We start from the raw sequence: 13,676 nt of genomic DNA on the forward strand, positions 1-13,676 counted from the left end.
CTTCATGAAGAGTCTATACTACTATGTACAGAGAGTAAAATGAATACAAAAAGACAAACAATAAAGTAACTTGGCTATGAGGGGTGCCGATTGGCACCCTTCATGAAGATTCTATACTCCTATCCACAGAGAGTAAAATGAATACAAAAATGCATACCATAAAGTTGCTTTGGCTATGAGGGGTGCCAATTGGCACCCTTCATGAAGATTCTATACTCTTATCCACAGAGAGTAAAATGAATACAAAAATGCATACCATAAAGTTGCTTTGGCTATGAGGGGTGCCGATTGGCACCCTTCATGAGGAGTCTATACTCCTATGTACAGAGAGTAAAATGAATACAAAAAGGAAAACCATAAAGTAACTTGGCTATGAGGGGTGCCGATTGGCACCCTTCATGAAGATTCTATACTCCTATCCACAGAGAGTAAAATGAATACAAAAATGCATACCATAAAGTTGCTTTGGCTATGAGGGGTGCCAATTGGCACCCTTCATGAAGATTCTATACTCCTATCCACAGAGAGTAAAATGAATACAAAAATGCATACCATAAAGTTGCTTTGGCTATGAGGGGTGCCGATTGGCACCCTTCATGAGGAGTCTATACTCCTATGTACAGAGAGTAAAATGAATACAAAAAGGAAAACCATAAAGTTGCTTTGGCTATGAGGGGTGCCAATTGGCACCCTTCATGAGGAGTCTATACTCTTATGTACAGAGTAAAATGAATACAAAAAGGAAAACCATAACGTTGCTTTGGCTATGAGGGGTGCCAATTGGCACCCTTCATGAGGAGTCTATACTCTTATGTACAGAGAGTAAAATGAATACAAAAAAGAAAACCATAAAGTTGCTTTGGCTATGAGGGGTGCCAATTGGCACCCTTCATGAGGAGTCTATACTCTTATGTACAGAGAGTAAAATGAATACAAAAAGGAAAACCATAAAGTTGCTTTGGCTATGAGGGGTGCCAATTGGCACCCTTCATGAGGAGTCTATACTCTTATGTACAGAGAGTAAAATGAATACAAAAAGGCAAACCATAAAGTTGCTTTGGGTATGAGGGGTGCCAATTGGCACCCTTCATGAGGAGTCTACTTCTATACAGAGAGTAAAATTAATACAAAAACATATCTTTACAAGCCCCGAGTGACAGCTTTTACTTTGCATTTCTTTTGATTTGCGGGTTTTTTTTTCAAATAGTTTTTTTCTTCTTCTGTTTTTGTTAATTACATGTAAACTCTTTGTGTCTGTTTATGAAATGGGGGACGTCAGTCTTATCCTGGTCCATACCATCGATGATTATCGTTGTCAGATCTCTTGGCTGGTGTCGTTTTGGTACTCCTTGCTCTCCATTAATTCTGCATCATACAAATAGAAACGGGTGGATAACTTTTGTGCAGCAGTACGTAACGACTTCCGTGTTGTTTTGCTGCAAATACTGTTATTTTAATAATAATGTGGTGCATTCAAGTTGCTTTCAAGTTGCATTATTACTGTAAAATACACCTATAGAAACTTGTGAGCATTGGGCACCGAGGTTGCTTCAACAAGTTCAAGTAGGCTACTGAATCTGCACCCTAAAGTCAGATTACTCTCGGATGGGTCACTATAGTTTGGTCACTAGTTGCACTGTCTCAAGGCATTGTGTACAAATGGACACTCTTTTGATAAACAAACATATCCCCATACTTTCTAAAGAAACAGTCCATGCTATAAGTACAGCTCATGTACTCAAGTTGTACCATAGAGCATGGTTGTACTAATTAAAACCGAGCCTTTTTGATGTTTTGCGGTTGTAAAATGAAATCCCTTTTATGGTGTGAATCCTGATCTCTACACACGAACTAAAAATATCAAACTGTGTAAGTCGAAAATTAAATGTCATCATATAAACTTGATTGTACTGGACCTCCTTTCGTGGGTGCTCTTCCATACATGATAGAGTCCCCATACCCTTGCTCTACTATGCCAAAACCAACCTTGTGAATTTTGTGTAGGTTGCAAAGCTTCTTATACAATAATTCTGTCACGTCATTGTAGTAACTCGGAAACGCTTTTTGTACTAAATCCGATAATTTATAGCTAAATCCAAATAAAAATTAACTTACATAAGTAAACCATAACATGTCGATCCAAACATAATGTCACAATATCAGTCCCTGTCCTGACTGCATGCCATGGATCAATCCATGCTCCAAGTCCAACAGAACACAAGCCGCTCATGTAAACAAACAATGGAAGTGTTATGTTGACATAAACAGTTAGACTGGTGTGATCATTCTTGTATTTTTTATTCGTCCAGTTTTACCAATGTTAAGGCATTTAAAAAAAAAATGCAAAAAAAACTTTATTTTTAAAGAGAGCCAGACAAGTCTTTACCATGGCAATGATAAATTGCTGCAGATGGTCGGCCCAAACAGATGTGAGGTGCTCGTAAGAAATCGTAGTCAGTTGAGAAAGAGGAGTTCGATTCTTTTCCACCAGCCTCGTTGCATGTGGTCATCTTACCGGACCTGTTTTAAAGATTGACAATGATAGCTTATTAATATACATGTTTACCTTACTATTTCGTTTACAAACTTTCAGGAATAACTGTTAGACCTACAGCAGGGCCTACAAGGTACATAACAAGTTTCAAATGTGCTATTGTTTAATACAGCCCAACGTTATAGGCCTATCCTGGTACGCCATTTCTCATTTCCTTTATTCTTTAAAACAAGGACGTCCATGCTTTCTGGCTCGAGCATCTACATGGCGCTCGACTTGATAATGTTTCATTTTAGCCGCGCTCTTTAAAACTGTTTTTAAATTATGCTGGGCACTGTGAACTTAATCTAGGTAGTTTACAAAAAGAAAATCCAAAAACGAATCCTATTTCGAAGCATTGTAGGGCCTATTGTAGGGATATATTGTTAAAAGATGTCACTGTGTTTTCAGCAGAGTCAATGATTACCATCAACAATACAATCTTTGTACTTTGAATTTCTCGACAGTGCGCCGAAAACAATCTTATAACGAAAGTTATTTAAACCCTCCATGGTTAAACATATAAACGCTATTAACTAAACTAGGCCCCTACATTAATTATAAACAAGTTGAAATTTTGAAGAAAGCTTACCTTAATTTGCTCTTCTGTCTGTCCTCATCAGCTACTTAAACTTTTAAAGAACTCATTAGGTCTTGTTTTTTTTCTCTTTTTTTCTTTTTTTTTTCTCGAGAATCTTTTTGCCACAAAGAACTGAGTTGTTCCTTAATACATCCTTGCTGTGTTTATCCAGTATGGGCAGTTGTGTTACCTGTGTGACCATAGCTCCATGTAGCCCAGGTTTGGACTAACGTCTAACTACTAGGACTATAAGCTCCATGGTGTGACATGACCTTGGTGTGATGTGTGACCATGGCTAAATCCAAACACTTCGTGCATGGACGTCCTTAATCCGTTGCAGACACGCACAGCTAGGTTTGGGGCCGTGTCCAAATTAGCGGCTACAGCTAGGGCTATGGCTAGATTTCCGTGTCATCATGCGTTGAGGTATAGGACGCCCTTAGCAACACACTTGGCAACAGCCGTAGCCGTAGCTGTAGCCGCCAGTTCGGATTCGGCCTGAGGATGGGTAAACGAACAAATGAGAAGTGCCTGACTTAGCCACACTCAGCCCTACGCGCTGATAGCGATGATGTTACTATGAATTAAGTCAGGGAACTATGCAATTACTCAAATGGGAGCGCCCTCTATCTATTTATCTATCTATCCATTTATCTGCCCACCTCCTAGGAGACTGAGCCATTTCCATAAACCTTAAAGCATTGTCCTTATTAATCTTACATTTTTGTTTGCTTACACGTATCCTACTACAATACCAATAAAACATTCTTCAGAATAATATGTCGCAGATGATGCTTGATCAAATAAAATATACAACATCAAGAAACAAAACGTTATTATTTTGAAGATTTTTACGAAATAAGAAAACCATGGAGGTAAACAAATCAGTTGCAACGATGTTTCAAAACAACAATCGAGCAAAGAAACAAACAAGGGGTGAAACAGACAAAAAACAACCAAACAAACCAACAAACACCAAAACAAACATATAAAGATTACAACAATAAATACGTTTGTTAAAACACATAATTTAAAGAACCAGATTGTCGGGTCACGACCACATCTGACATGATTGTGTTTTCACGAAAAAATTGTTTAAATAATCTTTGGCGTTTTGTTTTCTGTCTGTGTTCGAAGTAAACATAATATTACTACACAACAAAAACTGTTACTTATGTTAAGTATTTTTATTTGTAAAAAAGTGTTAAAAAAATCAGAAAGAAAGTTAGGCGCAGCTATTATCACTCAAACGACAAACAAACAAACAAACAAACAAACACGAAGATGTCTCAGACAGAAAATTAACCGGCACAGGGTCAGCATTTCATCATAGTTCATCCATGAGGAAGGAATTCACAAACAGTGCCTCGTAACATCTTAAAGACCTTTTCCGTGCACCTGTTCTCTGTAAGACAGTTACACAAATTATTGTCATTGATATTGGTAATTATTTCTTCCACTATTTCGTAACACACACACACAAAAGGGGGGGGGGGATTATTGGAAAATCAGTTGGTTTGAAAAACACAGAGCGTAGGGTGTATTTAAGCAGTTTGTCCATGAAACGTTATTGTGTTAAAATGTTAATTGTATCCAATTAACTTCCTTATGTTATCCCCATTTGATTATACGTACTAATTTTTCAACAATGATATATATCGCGCCAGTTATAAATATTTCGCGTAATGCATATGCAAGGGTATCAACTTCAATTTGAAGCATTATTTCACAGTTTGTCGCAAGGAAAAAATATTGTTTTCAGTATTTATTTGTGTTGCCATTTTGGAATTTGCTGCCGATTTTCTTGGTGCAGTGATCATAGGACATGATTCACGTACAACAGGTTCACGTACATTTATTTGCATCTTTTAATATTTTGCTATTTTTTTAAATTTACAGGGAAAATCGTCATTATGGTCTGAAAATTGCTCTCGAATCCAGATTTTAAACCGACAAATTTTTGTTTTACTATTTTCTCCACAAAATCGTGAAAATACGCTAGAGATTTAACAAATCAATCTAATGTTTCTATGCTAACATTTAAAACATTGATTAATTCCACTTATTTGTTGCATTATATCGCACATGCTGTCGTGCTTGAGTTTCAATGAATAAACAAATCACCTTTCCTCTTTTTCTTTTGGTTTTTGAGCAGCAAGGGATAATAAATCTATCTTTTCCTCTTTCTGGTTTAGTTTGTGCACCCGACATTTATTTTGTTCTCCCATAATAATGTTAATATCTTCTAGAAAAGTTGCTATACTTAACCAAAAAAAGGTAAACAAAATTTTGAACCTGTAATTGATAAAATTGTTGCCCTGAACCTATTTCAAACTTGAATTTACCTTAACAAGAAAAACACACACTTGAACAGGTTGTATGCTTAAGTTGAACGAAATTGTCAAATTTAAGAAACCCATTAAAATAAATTATCTTACACAACTTTCTTTTCTATACACAAAATCTGCTTACCTCTGGTGATTCGTATTGTTTCTGGACCGTTTTTTTTTTCCATTATTGTGATTTCAATTAAAAAAACAAACATTAAATCCAAATTAAAACGCCCTCTTGGGGTAGGGAAGTTCCAGGCCGCTCTTATCCGTACTCAATAAGATCAAACAAGCACGACCTTGTTGAGGGTGATACCACGGAGCAACAAAGTGTGCAAGGGAAATTAAAAGTAAAGTCTGACAAAAAGAAAGAAAGTATTTTCCAATAAACAAAGTATTTCAAATGATGTTATTGGCAGACTGAATCTTATGGTTAAAGTTTGTTTTATATCGTTTTCATCCTTACAGTTAATTAGATTCTCGTCATCTATACGATTTTTTCCTAATTCTTTGGAAAACTTCTATGACGTGCAATTTATTGATATTATGGAATACAATACTGATCGCTTGGACAGAGGCCTTGCTCATCTATACGCACCTTCTGGCCCAGATACTTAAGTCAAGAAAATCAAATCATTCAATTAATACGCTCTCCAAAATGGTTTGAAGAAAAATGTAATGAATGTACTCTTTCTAACTCTGTAGGGAATGATTATATAGAAGTAGTTTTTCACAATGCAAATCAGTCGTTTGGAAAACTTCTTCAACAACGAAACACTTAAAAGTTACTCTGTCCGGTATTATTTTTACCATAGCCAATGCAGTTAAGCTAAATTATTTTTAAATCTTGGTATTGTCCCCGTGACCTGCATGCTGTGTTTTTTTTTTATACCTATACTTCAGTGCATAACACAGAAAGTATGCTCAGCTCCGGTCAAGCATTGATAATAACCGGCTATGTACAGAGTCAGCCTGTGTATATGTGCGTTTCTAGATGCCACCTCAGCAGGATGTTTATTTACAACTCGGTTTCAAACTGTCATTAAATGGGGAATTTCTTTGTTGTTTAATTCATAAAGAAAAGACATGGATATACAGCTAGTTGTTACACCACATGTATGCTGCTCTGTTAGCTCATATACTACTTCATCACAACATGTTTTTGTTTGTTTGTGTTTTGTTTTAGTATAATAATACATCATTAGCATTCAGTTGAGAAAATCCGTGTTTTATTTTTTATTTAGTCAAGTCCATGGAAACGCTTGATCACGGTATGAGTGTTACATTATGCATTACCACGTTTTTTAGTTTATACATCGATTGGCATAACATCTCATAATTTGATATTATAAAAAAAACCTCCCCCCCCCCCTCCTTTGTGCAACACAATTATGCACTAAACGTTATTGCCATCGGGAAAACACAATTTTGAATCTTTGCTGCATGGTGAAGACACCTGTGCTTACTGAATAAGGCCTACAGTTTGTGATGTCACAACAGCGTTTTAGAGTCGGCGCTAAAATAAAATAAAATTACGTGTTCATATAATTAAAAATGGCTTGTTAAAAAAAAAAATTACGATGTTAGTTTTACTAATTTCAATTCCTCAATCATGGTTTTACAAATCCAAGACGTCATGAATTAGACATTTGCCGTAACATTTGTTTGTATTTTTTTTCTAGAATAATTAAACATCCAAACTTTGAATTACTCCGTCCGTTATTCCTTTTCCCATAGCCAATGCAGTTAAGCTAAATTATTTTACATCTTGGTTTCCTTGCTCTATGGTTTGTGTGGCATGCATGCTGTGTTGTTTTTGATACCTATACTTCAGCGCATGACACAGGAAATGGTTCATTAGTTAACACCATTGGCCAAAGATAAACAATGCCCAGCTCCGGTCAAGCATGTCTTCCTCCATGGGTCAAGCACTGATAAAACCTCCTTGCTCTATGGCCTGTGTAAGGCGTTTCTAGATGCCACCTCAGCAGGATATTTATTTACAACTCGGTTTCAAGCTGTCATTAAATGGGGAAACGAATTTATAAAAAATCATAAAGAAAAGACATGGATATGACAGCTAGTTTTTACACCACATGTATGCGACGTATAAAGTGATCGTTCGGCACTTAGAAAAAATGCTGCTCTGTTAGCTCCTATACTACTTCATAACAACATGTTTTTTTTATGTTTTTTTTAGTATATGCTTCATTTGCATTCAGTTGAGAAAAACCTTTTTTAACATAAAATAGTCAAGTTCATGAAAACGCTGGATCACGAATGTATACATTACATTATCACATTATCGAGTTTATGCATCGATTGGCATAACATCCCCTAATTTGAATTATAAAAAACACAAACAACTAAAAACAACAACACACAACAAACACACACGCACTTTTGTGCAACACAATTAAGCACAAAACGTTATTGCCATCCGGTTTTGCAGTTATCGGCGGGAAAACACAATTTTGAATCTTTGCTGCATGGTCAAGACACCTGATGTGCTTTTTGAATAAGGCCTACTTCAGTTTGTGATGTCACAACAGCGTTTTGGAGTAGGCCCTAACATTACACCAAATTACGATTTCATATTATACTAGTGGCTCCTAATTTCTTCCTCCATCATGGTTTGACAAATCCAAGATGTCATGAATTAGACATTTGCCGTAACAGTTTCTTGTATTTTTTTTTCTAGAATTGCTAAACACCCGAACTTTGAATTAGTCCGTCCGTTATTCCTTTTCCTTTAGCTAATGCTGTTAAGTTAAATTATTGTACAACTTCGTATACTCTGTACTGTTTTTGATACCTATACGTTAGTGTACAGCACAGAAAATGGTCAAGTAGGCAGTAATGTCCAAGATAAACAGTGCTGTTCTGCGGTCAGCGCCTGCGGTCACATTACTCTGTGCCATTTGTTTCTACATGGAGTAATAAACTATGTACATGTACATTTTGGTTGCACAACAGTTGCCTCATGCGAATGCTTTCAATACAAATTATTTTTACTCTTGTTCAAAATCACTTGTTCAAAAACATGCAACATGTTTCCACCTGTCTCCCTCCGTCCATTATGGACCGGGTGTGCACATTTTTCAAAAGAGGTAGTGCACCTTAAGCGACAACCGGACGACCTTGACACTGCCTTTAGGAGGTGTGAATGAATTCCCTCTTTCTCATTGTTCTACTCGTACAGTACCAACATCCCCCAACTTTTTGTTCGACTTAAGAACCAGTGCTTATTATCGGGACTGTATTGCAAAAAGTGATGCACCGTTAAGACCATTGATAAGGCAAAGCGGTTACACAGTTACGTCATATTTGTAAACATTGGCATTTCCGGAGCATTGGCCCAAGAACTATAGCATTAGGTTATTTTCCCTCCTTTCAACCGCGTTCAATCGACACACGTTCCCTTGGCAGAGAAGATGACGAATCTCAGGTGTAGTGGCTCGAAAAAATAAGATAAGTGTTTGGTTCTGTTCAAATTCGAGTTCGGCATCTGGTGATAGCGTTTGCTAAAACAATGGCAAGGTGTGCAACGCAGTGAAGAAGTTGTCCGTTTAATAGCATGTTTATTCGCACGATCAGCCGTCCACGAGTACCGACTTTGAGAGACACCATTAAGGTAAAACGCAAACAACTTTATCGAAGTTAGTTATAACATGATATCAGCCATACTTGTTCATTTACTACACTTTGACCATTCTTGTGAGTTGAATGGCATAAAATTAAGACTCATCGAAGTGCATATGAAATGAACTTATTGATAGTTTAACCATGGTTTACAAACACCCACGACCAAGGGTGGTTCACCACCATGCACCAACTACGGAGGTAATCCATATAGGGCTAGGGGGAGTAATTAACCTTATTGTCAACACCAATGACAGCCGGCCAGGGACAATCGGACATCTGAATCTATGTTTTCATGCATACATGTAATTCTATTTTACAAAATGCGTTGGGTTAAATCATCGTTGGGTAGAAGTTTACTTAAATTTTGTTTACTTAATTTTTGGGTGGGCCTAACCATGGAGGTAATGTAAACAATTATTTAATTACCTACATTTTACGGTGTAGAAATCCAGTGGTATAAAAAGTTTCAAAACATGTGGCGGCCATCTTGAAATTCGAAATGGCCTCCACTGCCAGATTATTTTGCTTCATATCTCAGTAGTTTTACATTAATAGTTTGGTAACTTATACCGCTCACATGTTAACCTTTTCATTTACTTTAGTAAAATTTACGTAATAAATTGAAACTAGTTTCCGTTTATGAACTTTTCACAACTAATGTAAAATGCCCGTTTTACTCATAAAACGTGTTTGTCGTAAACATATTTTTTTCACATCACTTTTTTAACATTCTTTTTCTGAGTGCAGGTTGTGTCATGGGATTGTCAACAGATAAGACCCGTCAAGGAGGAGTTTGGGCTGCATCTTCAGGAGCAGATGGGGACATTTTTCAAACACGGTTTATCAACCACTCACTGTAGCGACAACAACGTTAACATCACTGGAAAGCTTCTCAGAAAAAGTGTAAGTACTGTATGATTAAATATGTACATATGGGATTGATAAGATGAAAACATAGCTTTAGGGTTGTTGGAGTAGCCTGCGGTTTTTCCATATGATGGTTCTTCGAAAAGTACAGTTCTACATCTATGAAAGCGAAACCGCCGAAATCGTCACACATTTGAAAAGCATGATAATTTTAATATGGAAATACAAAACTACTCACACCATATGAACACAAGGAGTGCGTTCCTTGCCCCCTTGATGCATACAATAATTCTTTATGCCATCAAACTGTGTTTTTTTTCCGGCATCATTCCTCTCACATTGGTTTTCCTACAGCCACATGCATGATAACTCTTCCCTTGATGAACATGCACCGACAAATGCACCATAGAATGTAAAAATGTAAATCGTCATGCAGTGTGTGGTGGGATTGCTTGTTACTAAATAAATAAAACCAAACAAAATTAGAGTGATGGGTTGACCAAAACACGTTGCATTGTTTACATCTGTATTTGAAGCCCCCCCTCCTCCATACCATTTTTTTTTAAAGCAACGTAACCTAAACAAGACTTAAAAATAAACATTTTCAACAGGAGTAGGAAGAGACTCGTTTGTGGCAAACTTCACGTCGACGAATGTATCTGCCAAGCTCACCGGACACACGCTTTACAAGTACCCCAGCAACTACAAGTCCACCGCATCTTGACAGACTGCCAGCAATTGACTTTCATTACAAAGGTCATCAAAGGTATAAAATCCGGTAAGTAACAAAATTATTTTTCAAATATAAACTGTTTATTTACGAAAGGGGTAATTTCTCAATCAAATGTTAAAAAGACTTTCATCATACTCTTGCAACTTTATGACCAAATGAGTCAAAATTTTCACATTATTTTATGCATATTACACCTAGTGGTCTTAAACAACTATACCGAAAGGTGCCCACAACCGTTGACTTCACCAAACTCTCCTAAACTTTGGACTAATCTTAGAACTTAATACGAGTTAAGTTCCGTATCCATAGGATGCATTGTACCGAGCAGATCGGCTGCAGTGTCATTTAAACCTTTATGGTGGATTGTAAAAGAAATAAAAAGGGGCTGAGAATATTCAATAGTGCCATGTTCTTGAATTTTGTTGTCAATGTTCAACAACCATTTTAGGTTATATTCATGACGACCTGTGCTACAACGACCAACTTCTGCTTCAATATCTGCATCATGTTTGCAGGTCGGGCTTGTTACGGTGAACGGCCGCGTTTTGAAAAAGCGAGAAACGTCTGTTTTAAATTAAAGAAAAACTGAATAAAATGTTTCGAACATAACTGACTGGTCCATTTTTGTTCTTGCGTTCTTTGCTTTATACCTTTGGATTGTTAATGTTTATGTTCCATTTGTGCTCGATTGAATGCATTCTTTCTATTGATGAGTTTCTTCATAATAGGCTATAAGAATAAAACATTGAAAGTGAGTAAATATTTTTATTCTTTATTTTTTTTAAATAAACACAGGTACAGGACTGGTAGCACGAAACTGTGTGGCAATGGAAGATGACTCTGCAAACTGTTTCACTTCTCTGCAAGATTTATCCAGCTTGTGCCATCCTGCTGTAAACATTGAAAGCAGTCCAGCACCTGGGCCTAACGATGTGTATGATTACTAATCAGACAGAAACTAAATAATTCAGTCAGAAACCTTAGTTTTACATGTAAATTGGTTCCTGCTAATATTATTACCTAATCTTTATTCCTGTGTTGGGTTCAAAGTTGAACAAAGAAATCATTTGTGGGGCTAGGGTGCATTTTTTTCAGTTATAAAAATGGGCTTTTTAGTTAGCCCGTTTTGGCACCCCTCATGTAGCCACTGTGATTTAATAGAGTGTATTTTTGTATTCATTTTACTCTCTGTACATGAGTATAGACTCTTCATGAAGGGTGCCAATTGGCACCCCTCATAGCCAAAGCAACTTTATGGTTTTCCTTTTTGTATTCATTTTACTCTCTGATAGACTCTTCATGAAGGGTGCCAATCGGCACCCCTCATAGCCAAAGCAACTTTATGGTTTGCCTTTTTGTATTCATTTTACTCTCTGTGGATAGGAGTATAGACTCCTCATGAAGGGTGCCAATTGGCACCCCTCATAGTCAAAGCAACTTTATGGTTTGCCTTTTTGTATTCATTTTACTCTCTGTACATAGGAGTATAGAATCTTCATGAAGGGTGCCAATTGGCACCCCTCATAGTCAAAGCAACTTTATGGTATGCATTTTTGTATTCATTTTACTCTCTGTGGATAGGAGTATAGAATCTTCATGAAGGGTGCCAATCGGCACCCCTCATAGCCAAGTTACTTTATTGTTTGTCTTTTTGTATTCATTTTACTCTCGGTACATAGGAGTATAGACTCTTCATGAAGGGTGCCAATCGGCACCCCTCATACCCAAAGCATTTTTATGGTTTGCCTTTTTTTATTCATTTCAGTCTCTGATAGAATCTTCATGAAGGGTGCCAATCGGCACCCCTCATAGCCAAGTTACTTTATTGTTTGTCTTTTTGTATTCATTTTACTCTCGGTACATAGGAGTATAGACTCTTCATGAAGGGTGCCAATCGGCACCCCTCATACCCAAAGCATTTTTATGGTTTGCCTTTTTTTATTCATTTCAGTCTCTGATAGACTCTTCATGAAGGGTGCCAATCGGCACCCCTCATAGCCAAGTTACTTTATTGTTTGTCTTTTTGTGTTCATTTTAGTCTCTGTACATAGGAGGAGACTCCTCACGAAGGGTGCCAATTGGCACCCCTCATACCCAAAGCAACTTTATGGTCTGCCTTTTTGTACTCATTTTACTCTCTGTACATAGGAGTATAGACTCCTCATGAAGGGTGCCAATCGGCACCCCTCATAGCCAAGTTACTTTATTGTTTGTCTTTTTGTACTCATTTTACTCTCTGTACATAGGAGTATAGACTCTTCATGAAGGGTGCCAATTGGCACCCCTCATAGCCAAACTGACTTTATGGTATGCCTTTTTGTATTCATTTTACTCTCTGTACATAAGAGTATAGACTCCTCATGAAGGGTGCCAATCGGCACCCCTCATACCCAAAGCAACTTTATGGTTTGCCTTTTTGTATTCAATTTACTCTCTGTGGATAGGAGTATAGAATCTTCATGAAGGGTGCCAATTGGCACCGCTCATAGTCAAAGTGACTTTTTTATATTCCGTTTATTATTTGTACATTAACGACAAAATTTATTTTTCAAGAAAATCACTGTTTAAATTTTTTTGAAACATTTTGTACTTTGTGTCTTAAAATTATTGAAGATCGTTCAAGTGACAGTTTGGTGGAGAATAAAGTGCCATCTGAAACAATATTAATGCTTTTGCCAATATGTCTGTTATTATTTCACAAATGTGGAGTTTTATGTAGTAAATCCATCGCAAAGCTAATTTTGAAGCTAAAAGAATGAGTTTCATGAAATGAACAACTTAAATGTTGCTTTGTTGAATTGTAACTTAGTAAAAATAACTGAGATAGAGAAACACATACTTTAGTTGCATATTTCCATGTTTCGATTTTGAAGGAAAAGTGGAAGTTTTCGACAAAGGTTCCTTTTGGTAATGCAAAAACTGTGCTCGTAAAGCTACATCGAGTTTTTGATTGATTAAAAATAAGAATCATTAAAACAATTGTACAAA

The 13,676-nt window shown here is 36.7% G+C and overlaps 2 long non-coding RNA genes across 3 annotated transcripts; one reads left to right on the plus strand and one right to left on the minus strand.

Annotated features, from left to right (window-relative positions):
- Positions 1 to 378: 378 nt before the first annotated feature.
- On the minus strand, positions 379 to 3,196 carry LOC139939942 (uncharacterized). 2 transcript variants are annotated; one of them, XR_011786367.1, is made up of 4 exons: positions 3,126 to 3,196; positions 2,387 to 2,520; positions 2,116 to 2,225; positions 379 to 1,365 (listed from the first exon to the last, which is right to left on the minus strand). It is a non-coding gene; the product is annotated as an uncharacterized lncRNA (long non-coding RNA). The 2 variants fall into 2 exon arrangements; XR_011786366.1 differs by lacking the exon at positions 2,116 to 2,225 and having other exon boundaries at positions 381 to 1,365.
- A 5,215-nt stretch (positions 3,197 to 8,411) lies between these two features.
- On the plus strand, positions 8,412 to 13,355 carry LOC139939730 (uncharacterized). Its single transcript, XR_011786345.1, has 4 exons — positions 8,412 to 9,077; positions 9,836 to 9,991; positions 10,567 to 10,733; positions 11,484 to 13,355. It is a non-coding gene; the product is annotated as an uncharacterized lncRNA (long non-coding RNA).
- Positions 13,356 to 13,676: the final 321 nt, after the last annotated feature.

Source organism: Asterias amurensis, chromosome 7, assembly GCF_032118995.1.
Source record: "Asterias amurensis chromosome 7, ASM3211899v1".
Lineage (NCBI taxonomy): Eukaryota > Metazoa > Echinodermata > Asteroidea > Forcipulatida > Asteriidae > Asterias > Asterias amurensis.